At 40.6% G+C, this 14837-nt stretch overlaps 1 long non-coding RNA gene across 1 annotated transcript in view; it reads left to right on the top strand.

Moving 5' to 3' along the window:
• Positions 1-12315, top strand: part of LOC146506359 (uncharacterized) — a 41935-nt gene extending 29620 nt beyond the window's left edge. Inside the window, exon 2 of the long non-coding RNA XR_014877363.1 lies at positions 791-12315. This is a non-coding gene — a long non-coding RNA (uncharacterized LOC146506359). The remainder of the gene's footprint in view (positions 1-790) is intronic.
• Positions 12316-14837: the final 2522 nt, after the last annotated feature.

Below are 14837 nucleotides of genomic sequence, written 5' to 3'. Positions count from 1 at the left end.
TAGTTTCATACTCTCAGCTGTTTGCAGCAAATCAGCCACCAATACAGAGATTCGGCATAGGAGTATCAGTGTAATATTCATGCTTAAACATGAACTTTAATGAAGTCAAAAACCTTGTGGGAGAGGGGGAAAAAAAGTACCGTTTCTGTTAAGAAAGGCAACTAATTCTTTCATCTTCTTCTGACACACTTTGACTTCAATCCCTTGCTTTGTCATTGCAATTTCACTAAGTTTCTGACTTTGTTCCGCAGGCAACTGACTCAAACAACTACTTTTACTGTTCATATGAGCAATAGTTGTGTGAAGTGAGATTGGGCTCCTCAGCATGACCATTTTTTTGTCCCTTGGCTCTTGGACCCCTTGTAGGTTGCCGGGAAAAGCAGGAGATATGAACACGGTGACGATGGACAGTTTTAATACACCGGCACATGCCCTTTGGGGAGTCAAGTGGTTGCCCCTGCAGATATTATGAGTGGCGAAATGAAGCACATCCATTTCCTACAGCCTGAAGGATGACATGTGGCAACTGGGGCCTCTGATGGGATTTAGTTGTTGCCCTTTTTGTTGTACAAATTCCCAGTGATTAACAGAACAAAATGAATGTGCGAATCCCAATCCCCTTCGTGCTCGTGAGCCGTGACTATCGATTTCATCCTTACAGTCACTGTGACTTTGATTATTCTTGCTTACAGCACATCGGATGATACAATAACGAGAGAGTGCTGCTATTAAACTGAAATAATGGTTGCTACAGGAGAGTCGTTATGACTGCGACTGTTTGTCATTTCAGATTGCTGCTCAACAGAGAGGACTGCGAGTTGGGCAGGTAACTGATAAAAATGATTAGCTAGAGGACTGGCAGCAAACATCAGTGGAAATGCAGAGAGTGCACTTCACATTTATAATGTGATTTTCTCAAAACTGCTTCCCCGTCCAAAGGCTGATCCTTGTCAGGCTTAGAAGAAAAATGTGAACGCACACATGTTGCCATGCAAAAAAACCCAATGCCACACACACTCACATGCACTCATATAAAACTCGTTGGGACTGCATTTAGAGCATTTGGTTAAATACAGCCTTTTCCTATTGCTGCGGCTGTCTCCCCCAGGATAAGATGATGCATAATCAACGCCCTGCTGTGGTTCACAGCCATCACATTGCAACTGCTCCTCCTGCGGCAGTGGTTTCCTTGCTCCAACACTCAAGAGGCAGAAGAAACAGTACACAGATGTATCCAATTAACACCTGCTCCAGTGGTTCACCGCCTTTATTTCGGTTTGCATATTCCATCTCGAAGCCTCGTCTGCAACTTGCCAACACCTCTTCTAGTTCTGCAGACTCACCGCTGAAGAGTTCTTGGATCTCTGCAGATTTGGGTTAGACATGGGAGGAAAGAGTGCTGTGTTGCATCATGGGTCTACGTGGGCTTTAGAATAAATACAGAAAGTGAATAGAGACCTTTAATCTTTGTGATATAATGTTTTTTTATTTGTAATATCCTGTTCCGACTACACTGAAATGTACCTGCATGTATTCGATGTGGTCCATTTTGAATCAAGCTACTTATTCGTAAAGATCAAACTTGTTTCTCACTGTTGTCTGCTTCTCTTTACATCAACCTTCTCCTTTAATAAGAAAAATCAATAACATTCACCTCATTAGTGCACTTCATAAAAACGGCATCACATTCTCAGTAGACTGTTTGCCTTTGCAGTTCTTGTTAGATTAAAAAAAAAATTCACACATCAAACTAAAAGAAGGCAATTTTTTCTTTGAATGAGTCTCCGGTGAACAGACAAGTAAGTAAATGATGCAGGCTTTGTAGCTACATCGGGGATCATTTGCATCCCGTTGCCCCTCGTGCCCCGCTATGACACAGTGGCATTGGCGCATTGGTGGACGCGGTGCCTTTAATAACAGCAAACCTTTTAGCACAGCAGTCTTATGTAACTGTAACAAAGGGCTATGTTCCGCTTTTGTTGTTATCTTGGATCACTGACAATGTCAAGACACATCTTCTTAATGAAGCAGTGAAAAGCGCAGTTTTGTTGGTCTTCGGTTTTAACAATAGACTCTGAAAGTGTGCACATCTGTTTGGTGTACAACTCTTATCTCAAAATTGCAGGGAAGGACAAAGTTATGATATCGTGATTATTATAATTTTCAATATTTAATGTGACCCCAAGTCAAAGTGGCACCATGGACCCATTAGACTGAAATTACTGCTACATTAATGTTTAATGTGCCCATATTTTTTTGATCACTAAAGTAATCTGTTCATCAATAATTAGCTAATTCAAATTTCAGGTTGTGAAAAACATGAATAAATATAAATGAGATCACCTATTCATCATTTTCAAAACCAAATTTAAACCCCAATTCTCACAATTCATATTTTTTTTTCTTCCACAAAGCAAAGTTTTGGTTTCTCCACTCACTGGTTTGGCATTCATAGGTACTAAATTATAACACAAAAATACAATATTTAAGAAGTCGTAATCTGTGTTTTGTATTTTCTATTTTTCTATTGTAGAAAAAGGCATAGTTTCATTCTAGAGGTCTGGCATCTTGTGGTTTTATTCTCTCCTTTCATTTCACTTTTATTATTTGAAAGCCATGATTTGAATGGAAGAAATGAAAAACAGCATCACTGGGATCACAGAACTGTGAATTCACATGCTGCCTTTGCCCTGTCATTTTCCCTCATGCTGGTTTTCAATTAAGAACTGTCAATGACTCATATCAGCAGTAATCCCTTTAACATGCAGTTGACTGAATGTGCCCAGTCGATACCTTCATTCTTAGTCATCTTGGCTATTCTAAGGACAGCAGAAGTCTCTTGTGTTTACCTCTCACAGAAGATTGCCCTCTGATCTTCAAATCCCTTGTTTAGCTAAAGTGGCCCTCTCGGGACTGCGGCAAGCAGGGGATGAAGCGACACAGAGTGATGGAGCGACAGAGAAATTCAGAGAGGGTAGCCGACCGAGAGAATTGTGAGGTTGTAAAGAAGAAGAATGATAGATAAATGAGTGATAGGGATGGGAAGATGAGAAAAAGAGATATTCAGAGAGAGAAATGGGAGAGGTAGGAGGGAGAAAACCTTTTAGGATGAGGCAGTCTTTCCTCCCACCACTCCTTCCTCTCCTTCTTGTCTTGCAGGCCTGATTGAACCTCCGTGGTTGAACTCATCAGGTATTCACAAAGCCCCTTCTCTGACGCCCACCATCCCAGTGCTTTCTATCATGGATGCAATGAGAGGCTTAGGTCCTTTGTGGATCACTATCCCTGTCATATTTTGTGATGACACCACCTTCCACTTTAGCTGGGGGTGGTTGGAATCAACTAGGAGGGAAAAAGAGGGGTTTTGATAGATGTTGTGTTTTTCCGTACCACAATGTGTATTCTTGTGGCAAGGTTAAGTCAGCTGGATTCACACCTGAGTTTTAGTGATGTGGGAAAACGACATTGGAGTGACAAAGATTTGAGGTTTGGTTGTGAGCAAACAAGCGAATGCACAGAGCGAGGTGCAGTGAGATTTGATAACATTTCTTCTTATTTTTTCAAAAGGATGAATACTGTTTTTATTTGTATTTTACCTGCTTATCTGCTGAGATGCCAACTGTTATCTCGATTATTTCTCCCTGCCTCTCTCTACCTATACTTACTTTACTTACTTTAATTTTCTTTTTCTATGTCAATTTTATGCCTTACCGATTGTTAGGAAGATAGCAGAACCTACCTACATATCATTTCCAAATGAAAGCCAATGGGTGGGGCTATTATATATAGACACTGCTGCAACACAGCTAGTAGCAGTGGACAGTGAAGAAAAGCAATGGGGGGCAATCAATAATCTAGTAATATGGGCTCAGAGCAGGATGGTCATGTGAGGGAAGGGAACTTGTAGCAAGCGGAAAGGGAGATGTGAACACGAAAAGTGAGAGAGAAATGGATGTGATACCAGGTCATGCATGATATATGGTGGTTAAATGTGTGCATTCACACAGCTATATGCATGAATTGTGCCAGTGACACACGAAAGCTGGACTATTGATCGTTGTTTTCCGTATCACCTCGGAGAAGCTGGCAGCCACCACAGATGTACTATACAGCACAGTTGTTAGCTCCTCCATGCCCCGAGGTACAGCAACCCAAACACACAACCCTGACACCGTAAAACCCTCCTGGGCTTTGCAGACTACTTCTTCCTGTCAAGCTTCTGCTTATCGACCTGAACAAAGAAGTCAGTGGCCTTATCTTAAATTGCCTTGAGTTTAATACCTGTGCACTCATCTTGCAAAACTACTCCTCTTGTACATCTACAAACCTATTTAAGGGTTGGTTAACCCAAATTATTATGTTTACCTTGGTTTAAAGCCATAGAGAAACCTTATCAAAGCTTTATACAGAGCCAGTTATTGAGGCTAACTACACTATCAAGTCTTTTATTTAGAGAAGGTCGTGCTCATGTGAAAGTGCCAAAAATGAAATGTAACTCAGTCTCTCTACGATTGAACACATCTACTTTCAAGATCTTCTGCTATGGATGGTAAACAAAAACACACAAGCCTGTCTTAAATTGGTCCCTAGTTCAGCAGGTCATGAATCAATCTATGGTGAATTGGATTGCAGGCACTAATTAGGCTCTTGTTTCATCGAGCAGTGGAACACTGATGAGTCGATGACCTGCATCACATTTATTTTAAAGCACTGTGGTAATGATGTCCCATTAACAACAGTACTCCCTAGAGTTAGGTAGACCATAGTGCAAAGAGTCATTAAAATATTTAAAATGAAGCTTTAAAAATACCAATATTAAATCCTCAAGGAATACACACAGCCTTTGCACAAGGGTGTCACCACTGTAAGCACAACTGCATCTAACAAAACTAATGAATAAGCTTGCTTCACATAAGCTAATTATCACAATTTGGCCATTATATTTCTTCAGAGAAATGCTGAACAGTCAGTCATACATGGCTGTACTCAAACTGCTAATGAACACTGAACAGAAATAAAAAAAAAAATCTTTAGAAAAATCATCTTCATTTTTTTAGGGGGAGTTCACATCTCTGTTGGTCAAGAGTCAAATGTCACACATCTGCTGAGAGACTTACTTTTCTATGGACATTGCAAGTGTGGCAGTCACTCTACTGGAGTATGTTAATAACAGCAGTAATGACACTTGAGCATATGTATGCAGACAAATAGCATTCCTCTGGAGGAAAATTTTCAAATTAATCAATTGATCTATGCTATCTTAAAGTCTTCTTAATGGTTCTCTAGGCCTCCCTGCAATATTTCTCTCTAGAAACTGTATGATAGTAGAGTGATAATTGTCTTTACATTACAATTGCCTCACATTATATTGGAGATTATATATCGGAATTTCAGGAGAAGGGCCACGCCTCCAAACACGTTCCTTCTGGTTGTCATCTATATAGGTTCCCCCAGTTCTGCAAGCTGTTCATTCTCCATTACGTGCCCCACCCTCCCTCCCTCCTTGTTCTCAATTCTTTAACTTCTTCACTCCTATTTAGTACATGCGGATCTGCCAGGCCCGGGAGCCGTCGCCAGTCCCCTTCAAGGCCTTCCCCAAACCGCAGCTCAGTTCATGTCCAAGCATTCACCTTTACCTACTAAAATGCTGTCAAACCTAAAATGAGGACGTGGGCCCAGCTAGTGAAACATAATATATTGAAGACAGGATGCCATTTTCATATTATGAATTGTTACTACGCTAGGCTACTAAGATATTTTCTTGGCATACTTTGATCCCCTTAGTACCAACTGAGCGTCATCATTTTAGGCCACATAGGTCAAGGTCAGCCTACCTTGACCTTGACCAATGTGGCTGACCACGTCGATCCCTTTTTATTACTAAAGTGTACCCTTCTTCTGATGGCCTCTTCCAGCAGGGCAACACACCACATCACAAAGCCTGGTTCTGCTGGAGGTTTCTTCCTGTTAAAAGGGAGTTTATCCTTGCCACTGATGTCAAAGCGCTTGCTCATAGGGGGTCATATGATTGTTGGGTTTTTCTCTGTATGTATCATTGTAGGGTCTACCTTACAATATAAAGCACCTTGAGGCAACTGTTGTTGTGATTTGCCACTGTATAAATACAAATGAACTGAATTAAAATGGCCTTTGTAGTCACTAGATCTCAATCCATCGTGACTACAAATCTGTAGCAACTGAATGATGCTATCATATCAATAAGGATATGAGGAATTTTTCCAACAGCATCTTGAATCAATGCCACAAACAATTTATGCCGTTCTTAAGGCAAAATGTCCAACACTCTACTAGTAAGAAGTAACAGTCTGTCATCTTTCCCTTGCTGTAGCTTATTAATTAACATCAAATGCATTATTTGCCACAGAGCTTTTGTGACGGAGAACCTTAGTTGGACATGCTGTGTATCCTACACAAATTGTTTTTGCAAATAGCTGTTGAAAATCTGTTGCTTGAAAGAGTTTCAGGTCGTCACAGGGAGCACTGTCTCAGTAATGGACCCTAACTGACACAAAAACGCCAGCTTGCCTTAATCAAATGAGGCAAACCCGCTGAGCGAAGCAAAGTTGGGTGCCAGTTCAAAAGATTAAGATTGGCTTTTTGAATGCACTGAATACAAAATTGTTTGTGTGCCATTTTGTCTAGGATTTTTACTAACAGAAGATGCAATCATTTAGCATAAAGCCAAAATCTTATATAACACAGTCTCTTACACTGTGTGCCTCCCACCAGTTGACAGCTTCACCTTATCTTCACTGAACAGTTTCAATAAAGCACAGATCTGTTGCCAATGAAAACCCTGCTTTAGTTTAAGTAATCATCATTCAAAGTTCTGTTTTATTCAGAGTTTAGAGAAGACAGATTGGCACAAAAGATACTTAATTTCAATTTATTCTGAATACTCTGTACTTAGAAATCTCCTCAGAAAGCTATTCACTGGCAATAATTGAAGCTTTAACTGGAGTAATTCAAACTTGAGTGAAATTATTGGTGAGAAACTGCATTAATATTAGTGCATTCAAGAAGTAGTCATGAAGGATACTGAAAAAATATTGTTATTAGTTGTTGGATACTGACTTGCCAGTATATTCAACAATACTGTAAAGGCAAGCAAATGGCAGGGAAAAGCAAGGTCTATAAAAGATCCGAAAAAGGCTAACTGGAAAACTTGCATGTGGAAATACAAATCTAGGAAATTATAGAGAAACATGAATAAATATAGCGGAAGACTTATTAACTGAGTGGGAACAGGCGTGGAGAAAACTGGAGGGAAAAACGACAATGTCAGAGAATAACATGACGTACAGTTAGGTCAATCATTTTTTGGACATAAACACACATTATTCTAGTTTTAGTACACCAAATTAAATAATTATGCTGTCCTCACCCTGAGTTTCCGAGTTTTCACCAGATATAGTGAGATAAGGATGCTTCAATAACCAGACTTATTTTCCTTTTTCTGCTGATTTATTGAAGAATGGCCTCTGACCATTGCCTTGTCTTTGACCATTGTAAAACTTCAAACATACAAAATATTGTATTAGTTAACTAACGTTGCAAATTAGCTTGTTGCACGGTTACTGCAAGCTAACAAGATAAAACGTTCATACTCACTTAAACATGCAAATTATCATACCAATATTTAAGCAAAACAAAGAGACAATTATTATTTTGTCATCACTCATACTTACGGACAAATCTCGTCCAAAGCAACATTTTAAGGTCCATATCAGCACGAAACAATAATACTTCGGAATTACATTCAGCCATCTTGGATTTTCCGCTTCCTCTATTTTTTCTCTTTTTCCAAAGTAATCAAAACAATAATACAGAGCAGCCACTAGAGGAAGCTCTAGGGCAGTTGACAAAACTGTATTATAGAGCTTAACTTATAGAAGGCAAACAATAATCAAATATATTATTGAATTGGAGACTTTCAATTTCATTTCAAGGAATTTTACAAAGACTTTGTATGAATTGTTTAGGAATTACAAGCACTGACATATATAGATAGTTCCCAATTTTCAAAGACTCCAGTTAATTAATTATTTAACAAGGACTGTCACATTTCTGAATGAAAATCATTTGCAGCCAATGACTGCCTGAAGTTTAGAACTCATTGACCTTACCAAATGCTCTCTGTCAAATGCTTCCCCCTTGCCAGGCCTTTACTGCAGCCACTTTCAGTTGTTCAGTTGCCCTCTGGATTAGTTTTAAAGTTAATAACTGAAAAGCATGATCTATTGGGTTGAGATCAGGTGGTGACATGGCTATTGTTTAAAAACCCATTTATTTCCCTTGTGAAACTCTTGGGTTGCTTTTGCAGAATGTTTTGGGTCTCTATGTATTTACACTGTGAAGCACCATGCGATCGCTTTTGCAGCATTTGGCTATCAATCATCAATTACCATTAGCAGACGGGTTGCACTGGCAGCCATGATTGCAAATACCACATCCTTGATCATGTGAATCATGACCTGTTTCTCGTCTTCTCCATACATTTGGTAAATGGTCGGGTTCTAGTGCTTTTCTACTCTATATGAGCACTCAAAGCATTTTCATACATGCCTCACTAACCCATTTCTACAAGCACTTTGTCCTACACTGAAGTGCTTTCTATCTAACGTTCACACACATTAATATTCAGACACATGCATCTGAGAGCAACTTGGGGTTCAGTATCTTGCCTAAAGATACTTAGGCATGCAGACTGGACTGACTCCAACCACTAGCCTTCCCATTAGTAGATGACCTGCTCTACATCCTGAGCTACAGCCACCACAAAGCATACAGCACCTGGTATTCCCAGGTGGTTTCCCATCAAAGTACTAACCAGGCCCAACTGTGCTTAGCTTCAGAGATCTAACAAGACAAAGTGTGTTCAGAGTGGTATGGCATTTCTTCTTTCCATCACTCTGGTACAAGGTAATTTTGGTTTTATCTGTCCAATTTTGGGTTTTTTTTGTAACTGTGCAGGTGTTTTCTGACAAACTCCCAACAACCAATGGCTTGCATTATGTTGTAAACTATATTTTTCCATTCATGACAATACAAGTGGGTGGTATAGTGGTCTAGGGGGCCAGATCCACCAGCCAGCTGGAACCTGTCTGTTTGTATTTTCACAGTGTGTGTTGTTAACGCATACTCTATAATGCCAAAACACATCTTTTGGTGTAACAGAGCTGGCCATGGCATTCATTCTTTTTTAAAGGGGGCATGAAATTCTACACATATAAAGGCTAACCACTGAGTCCTGCTCTCAAAAACTGGCATAGATGCAACACTGTCTATGAAGCTGGATTTAAGAAATAAGTGCTTCTAGTTAAAGTTTTAAAAACCTGTTTAGCGCCATCTTCTCTCAGTACGAAACGTGACATCATGTGGTTGGTTGGCTGGTTGGTTGCGGCTAACAGACTTACATTAGTTTATCGCAAAAAAAGATGATGGCCTCCGAGTTGCACTGATATCTCTTTGGGCCCACACTATAAAAGTAAAAATGAAATACTGTGAATCAACTTCAGATATTACATCTTTTTTGTCATGATGTAAGTAAGTAAGTAAAATGTATTTTACAGGAGCAAGGAAGGGAATATCATAAATGGCTCAAGAACCCTTTCAGGCAGATTTATTAAACAATAATGTGCCTTAAACTGTATCATTTGCATCAGACTTTTTTTTTCTTTAAAAACAATAATTACCTGGTTGAAAATTCTCGCAATGAAATGAATGCTTTTTCCACTGAAATTTTTAACTACTGGGTATAAAATGTGTAACCATCTCATTTTCAGTGTTTGTGCAATGCTGATAGGTTTAGACATTACACTTGTTTATTGGAAAAGAGCTGACAAAAAGGTGTGATGTGAAAATTCAGATTCAAAAGTTTAGACATTAAACTCAGATTTTTGGTATACACAGAACATCATTTGACTTTTATCAGATAAATTATTTTTGTGATGAACACACAAACACATCAGTCTGCACAATGAAGGATGAACATTTTATTTTTATTCAAACTTAGATGAAATACATAACAAACAACAGTAAAAAATATGCACAAATACTTTCAAGTTGTAAACATTTCTCTTTAGATTGCATAGTATAAATATTTTAATGAGATCAAATGTCACTGAGTTATGCATGCAAGTAACTGACTATCATGTAAGACAGAAAATCTAATTACTGACAGGACATGAAATACTAAAGCGATAAAGTAAATATTAATATGTGCTGCAAAATGTGTTGCCAAGCTAATTATGGCTATAATTACACCCACTATTATTTGTTATTAACTGTAATTCAATGCAAGCATTTTGGGTGGTTTTGGGCATATTTTTGGCAGATTAGTATGCATCAATGGCTTCTTTGTTAAGTTTTATTTCTAGAAGAATAGAAATAAGCAAGCCAATGTTCAAACATTTTTTTATTTGAGCCCTCACATCAGTCTCTTCATGATTTTATGTTCTTCTGCTTGTTTTATTCTCTTTCTAATATTCACTGATGGACTTACATACTTACATAGATTTAGAAATAAGTTACTCATCCATGTAAGTCTCAGAAAAAAAATGACTGAAAGTACAATTGCTATATCTGATATTAAATAAGGGTCTATACTCTGGAGTACAGTTACACAAATTATTATTTCATAATAATTTCATATTATTTCAACACAATCATAGCTAATCTCCCTCTGAATCCTTTTTCTGGGCTTAATAGTGTGTCACATTGACTTTTCATTCCCACCCTGCTGTCTGGAGCTCCATCTGCAAGATGAGTCACATCAAATCAAAATCCACTGGCTCACTAACTGGTATTCAGTGGTTTCCTTCAGATACACAGGGAGACACAGACAGGGGTCATTCAATCATCAGGTGCAAACAAGTCTGCAGCTCCTTTCATTGCAAGCGCAGATTTGATGGCTATGTCCAATCTAAAGTGGCAGGACTATTTGGGTTCATACCATGCTATTGATCAAGTGTAATTGTCTTCTAAGTCTTCAGGCATTGTTAACTCCCTTTCTCTGTCCGCTCATTAACTGTGTTCTTTGCTTTCTAGTTCATCTCCTGTCTTCAGATCACTTTTCTCCATTATAAGAAACTGTTGTCGTGGGGGGTCACTTAATGTTTCCATTTACAGATGGCTGAGTTTAGAACAGCAGCAAATTCATTGGCATTGAAAGTAAATGAGAAAAATGGTTTCTTTGGAGGGTTCGTTCTCGTAGAGACAAGTAAATATAAGACCATGGGCCACACACAAATAATGATGCAGGAGCATTTTGGGACCAATCAAAATTACCATGAATCAAGACGAAACAAATTTCGTTTTCTATACATCACTTTGTAGACAATTACTGCCAATACTTTATAAAAAGCCACTTGTTACTGTTTTTGTTTTTGATCAGAGAGCTTTTTTTTAAAAGTTTAAAATAACCCAAAACAACCATCATGTTTCAAAAGGCTCAAATTTTTCTTTGAATGCAATTGTCCATGGTTCTAGTTTGTGTCGTGCTTTTTACGGTTTCACTACTAATAGGAAAATGTGCATAGGGAATGCACTTTTTTATATAGTGAGCTGTGGCTGCAGGGGGACACCAACCAGTCTCTGGGCCTCTGTTACTGAGGCCTAAAAACAGTGATATTACTGCCTTGTTTTGAAAATTATCCTGTAAAACAGAGAAAGCCTAGGACAAATGGACTGACTCATGAGGGTCCACAAAATGACAACACAAACGTGTGGATCGATAAACAAAATTACAGCTGCAGGTTTTTGATACAGGTTACATCATGTTGATGTGCAATCCTTAAACCTCTCCTTTGTAGAGCCCTGTGCTTATTTGCTCACTTTAACCACCCAGTCTTTTCTATATCCTCTTAAGCCCCAATGCCTAAACGATCTCCTGCCTTTTGCCTGGGGGCATTGGGGCTTAAAAGGATAAGGTTGTTTGTTCCTTTTATGATTTTTAGAATGGAATTACTACAAATTATATTCTAAAACTAATGTAACATTCATGTTAAGTATGAAATCAAGGAAATTATCAGAGTCTGGACAGGATGGGCTGTTTTCTCTATTTTTTCTCTCCAGACAGATTGGTGAGCAGATCTTGTCTCTGACTCTGCCTCCCTATTTTGCCTTTCTTGTGTCGTAGCACATAAAGCACTGAACTGTAGTACACACTGTCTAAATCTGCAATTTGGGTCCAGAAATACTTTAACCGTGACAGGAATCAACCAAACCAGGACCCAAATAGAATAGAATAGAATTAGAATAGAATTCAACTTTATTGTCATTGCACATGCACAGGTACAGGGCAACGAAATGCAGTTTGCATCCATCCAGAAGTGCTTTAGCCATGATATAGATATATTACAATATATATTAGCAATAATATAGATATGTAAGTATATTACAGAAATGGGTCTATTATGGTATGTTATAATGTACACGGTATTAAGTATGTTATGAATATGCTATAACTATAAGTATGTAAAGGCTGTAGTGAGTACAAGCTATGTACAGGCTATGAACAGGAGAAAAATTATCGTATGTACAGAATGATTATTTACACAGAACAGTAGTGCAGTTAAGATAAGTGAGATATGTGGATAATTTCTACAGAAGCTATATAAAGTGCTAGTGGTTGTGAGTGGTGGTTCAGTCCATTTCAGTCTGTCCCGTTTGGTTCTTTTTCCATCAGAATTGTTGTCTAAAGGCACAGAAAGATGCCCAGTGGATTTACTTTACCAAATGGACCATCCCGGCCTTGCCATATTGGTCTATTTAATTCACGTTTGCTTTTATTGTTTATTTTATTTTATTTTCACTTGCTACACACGGGACACACATGACTGGGGGAAAGAAAGGGGAGAAAGAAAGAGGGAAAGAAAAACAGCGGGGAAGAGGAACGGTGATAAAGGGGAAAAAACAACAAAACAAACAGACAAAAAATACATATCAATTACCTGGATCACCTGTTGAGAATGAAAAAAAGAGAAAACAAGCAGCACTTCGGATCGACATCGCACAGTGTGCTTTGAGGTAGGAGCCAAAAAGGGTGTAGTTTGTGTGTATGAGCACCCGTGTGTACACCTGTGAGCGTGAGCGCGCTTGTATTTAAATGGTTCCTTCATGTAATGATCCGCTACAGGGTGTGGGGAGCCAGATTCCCGTCCTCCAGGGCATGAAGCAGGTATGGAGGAGATCCAGGCTCCAGACATACAGAGGCCCTCAGAGCACAAGAGACCAAGGAAGACCAACAGAGGGGCAACCGTGCCACTCTCCCGGAAAGAGCTGAGGAGAGCCCCAGATGAGGGGTCACTCAGCAGCCACGGAGCAGAAGCCCGGGGGGGTTTGCAGTGACGTGCCCGTGAGCTCCGCTGGCAGCTAGCTGTGCCAGGGTGACCGAGCCCCAGGCCGAGAGGCCCCGACAAGCAGCCACCGGGAGTGAGCCGGTGCGTACCTGGACGCCCATCCCCGGACACAAAGAACCACCAATGCACCTCTCTGATGGCGTCTGCCACTGGCAGGGGGAGTGGTGGGGGGGAGATAGGCCTCCATACCTTGGAGGGCCTGAGATGTCCCCAGAGAGGTGGCGTCTGACATATAGGCACAGACAGATACAAACATCCATTCCCACCCTCATGCTCTCATATGCAATTACTCAGCACTCACCCAACGTGGAGACAGACATAAATAGACACTGTACACAATCACACTCCCCAAGCGTACTCTATACCCCAGGTCTAGGTACCCTTGCCTCTGGAGGGGGAAACTGCACCCAGACCCAGGTAGTGTTACCCTTTTCCCTGGGGTGGAGAGAAGCAGACCACCCCAACTCCGCAGCAGCAGGGAGGCCCCACATTCCAGACTCCAATCGGACGGCCAACTCCTTCTCCCAGCCCCCCCTCCGCCCCAAAAGTCAACAGAGAACGGGGGTGTGTGAAGACTCCAAACCTCCCTCCGCCTGCGCATATGTAGTGTTGATGCATGTGTGTTCTAAGGTCCATTTAAAACCCAGGAGGGCATGGAGCTACCTGCCAGAGAGCAGCAGGTAAGCGCATAGCCCCTCCTGATAGCCCTCAATGTATACGTGTATTTAAAATTGAGAGGTGGGCAGCGGCCTTGATGTACACCTTGATGGTCTTCTGGGTGCCGTGTAGCGTGCCCACCCCCAAGTTCCTATATGTATGTGTTATGAGAGTGTGAGTAATGTGAATGTCTAAGTTGTGGGATAAAATTGAGGCACAGGCAGCCAGATGGGGACAGAGGGGGGGATGCCCCCCCTGCACCCTGGTGACACACCTTTACCCCAAGGCCCTGCATGTGTGGGTGATTGTGGTGGAGCAGGGAGAGGGAGGCAGCTGGAGACAGGGAGGAAAGGAAGGGACGGGCAAGTGGCCCCTCCCTGGGGCCAGCTCCCCCGCTGATCCCAATAATCACCCTCATACTCTGCAACCCACCAGGGCAAAGGGGCCCAGGCCCATTCGGACCGGGGCCCAGTTTAGCAGCGCCGCCCAGCCCCACAGAGCCCGGGACAGCCCACCCGACCCCATCACAGTCCACACTGAATTTATTGACAGTGAACAATGACGTGCAAAAACAGTTCCCAATAAAGCATTTGCCTTCGTGACACTCCGCGCAGTGAATTCTTGTCTTGATCCGTGGTGTGATAAACAATTCCTGATGCTGTATTTCTCTACACTCTCCTCACAGGTTTCCTGGCAGAAAAAGACGTGATGATTAGTTAACTTCTCACAGAGGAAAACCAAAGACAGGTTTACCTTAGTGAGCCAGAGTTTTACTGACTGTGTCACTCAACAATCTGA

The sequence above is a fragment of the Neolamprologus multifasciatus genome, chromosome 12 (assembly GCF_963576455.1).
Source record: "Neolamprologus multifasciatus chromosome 12, fNeoMul1.2, whole genome shotgun sequence".
Classification (NCBI taxonomy): domain Eukaryota; kingdom Metazoa; phylum Chordata; class Actinopteri; order Cichliformes; family Cichlidae; genus Neolamprologus; species Neolamprologus multifasciatus.
Note: the sequence above shows the minus strand (reverse complement) of the source record. Positions and strands in the feature narration are given on the sequence as shown.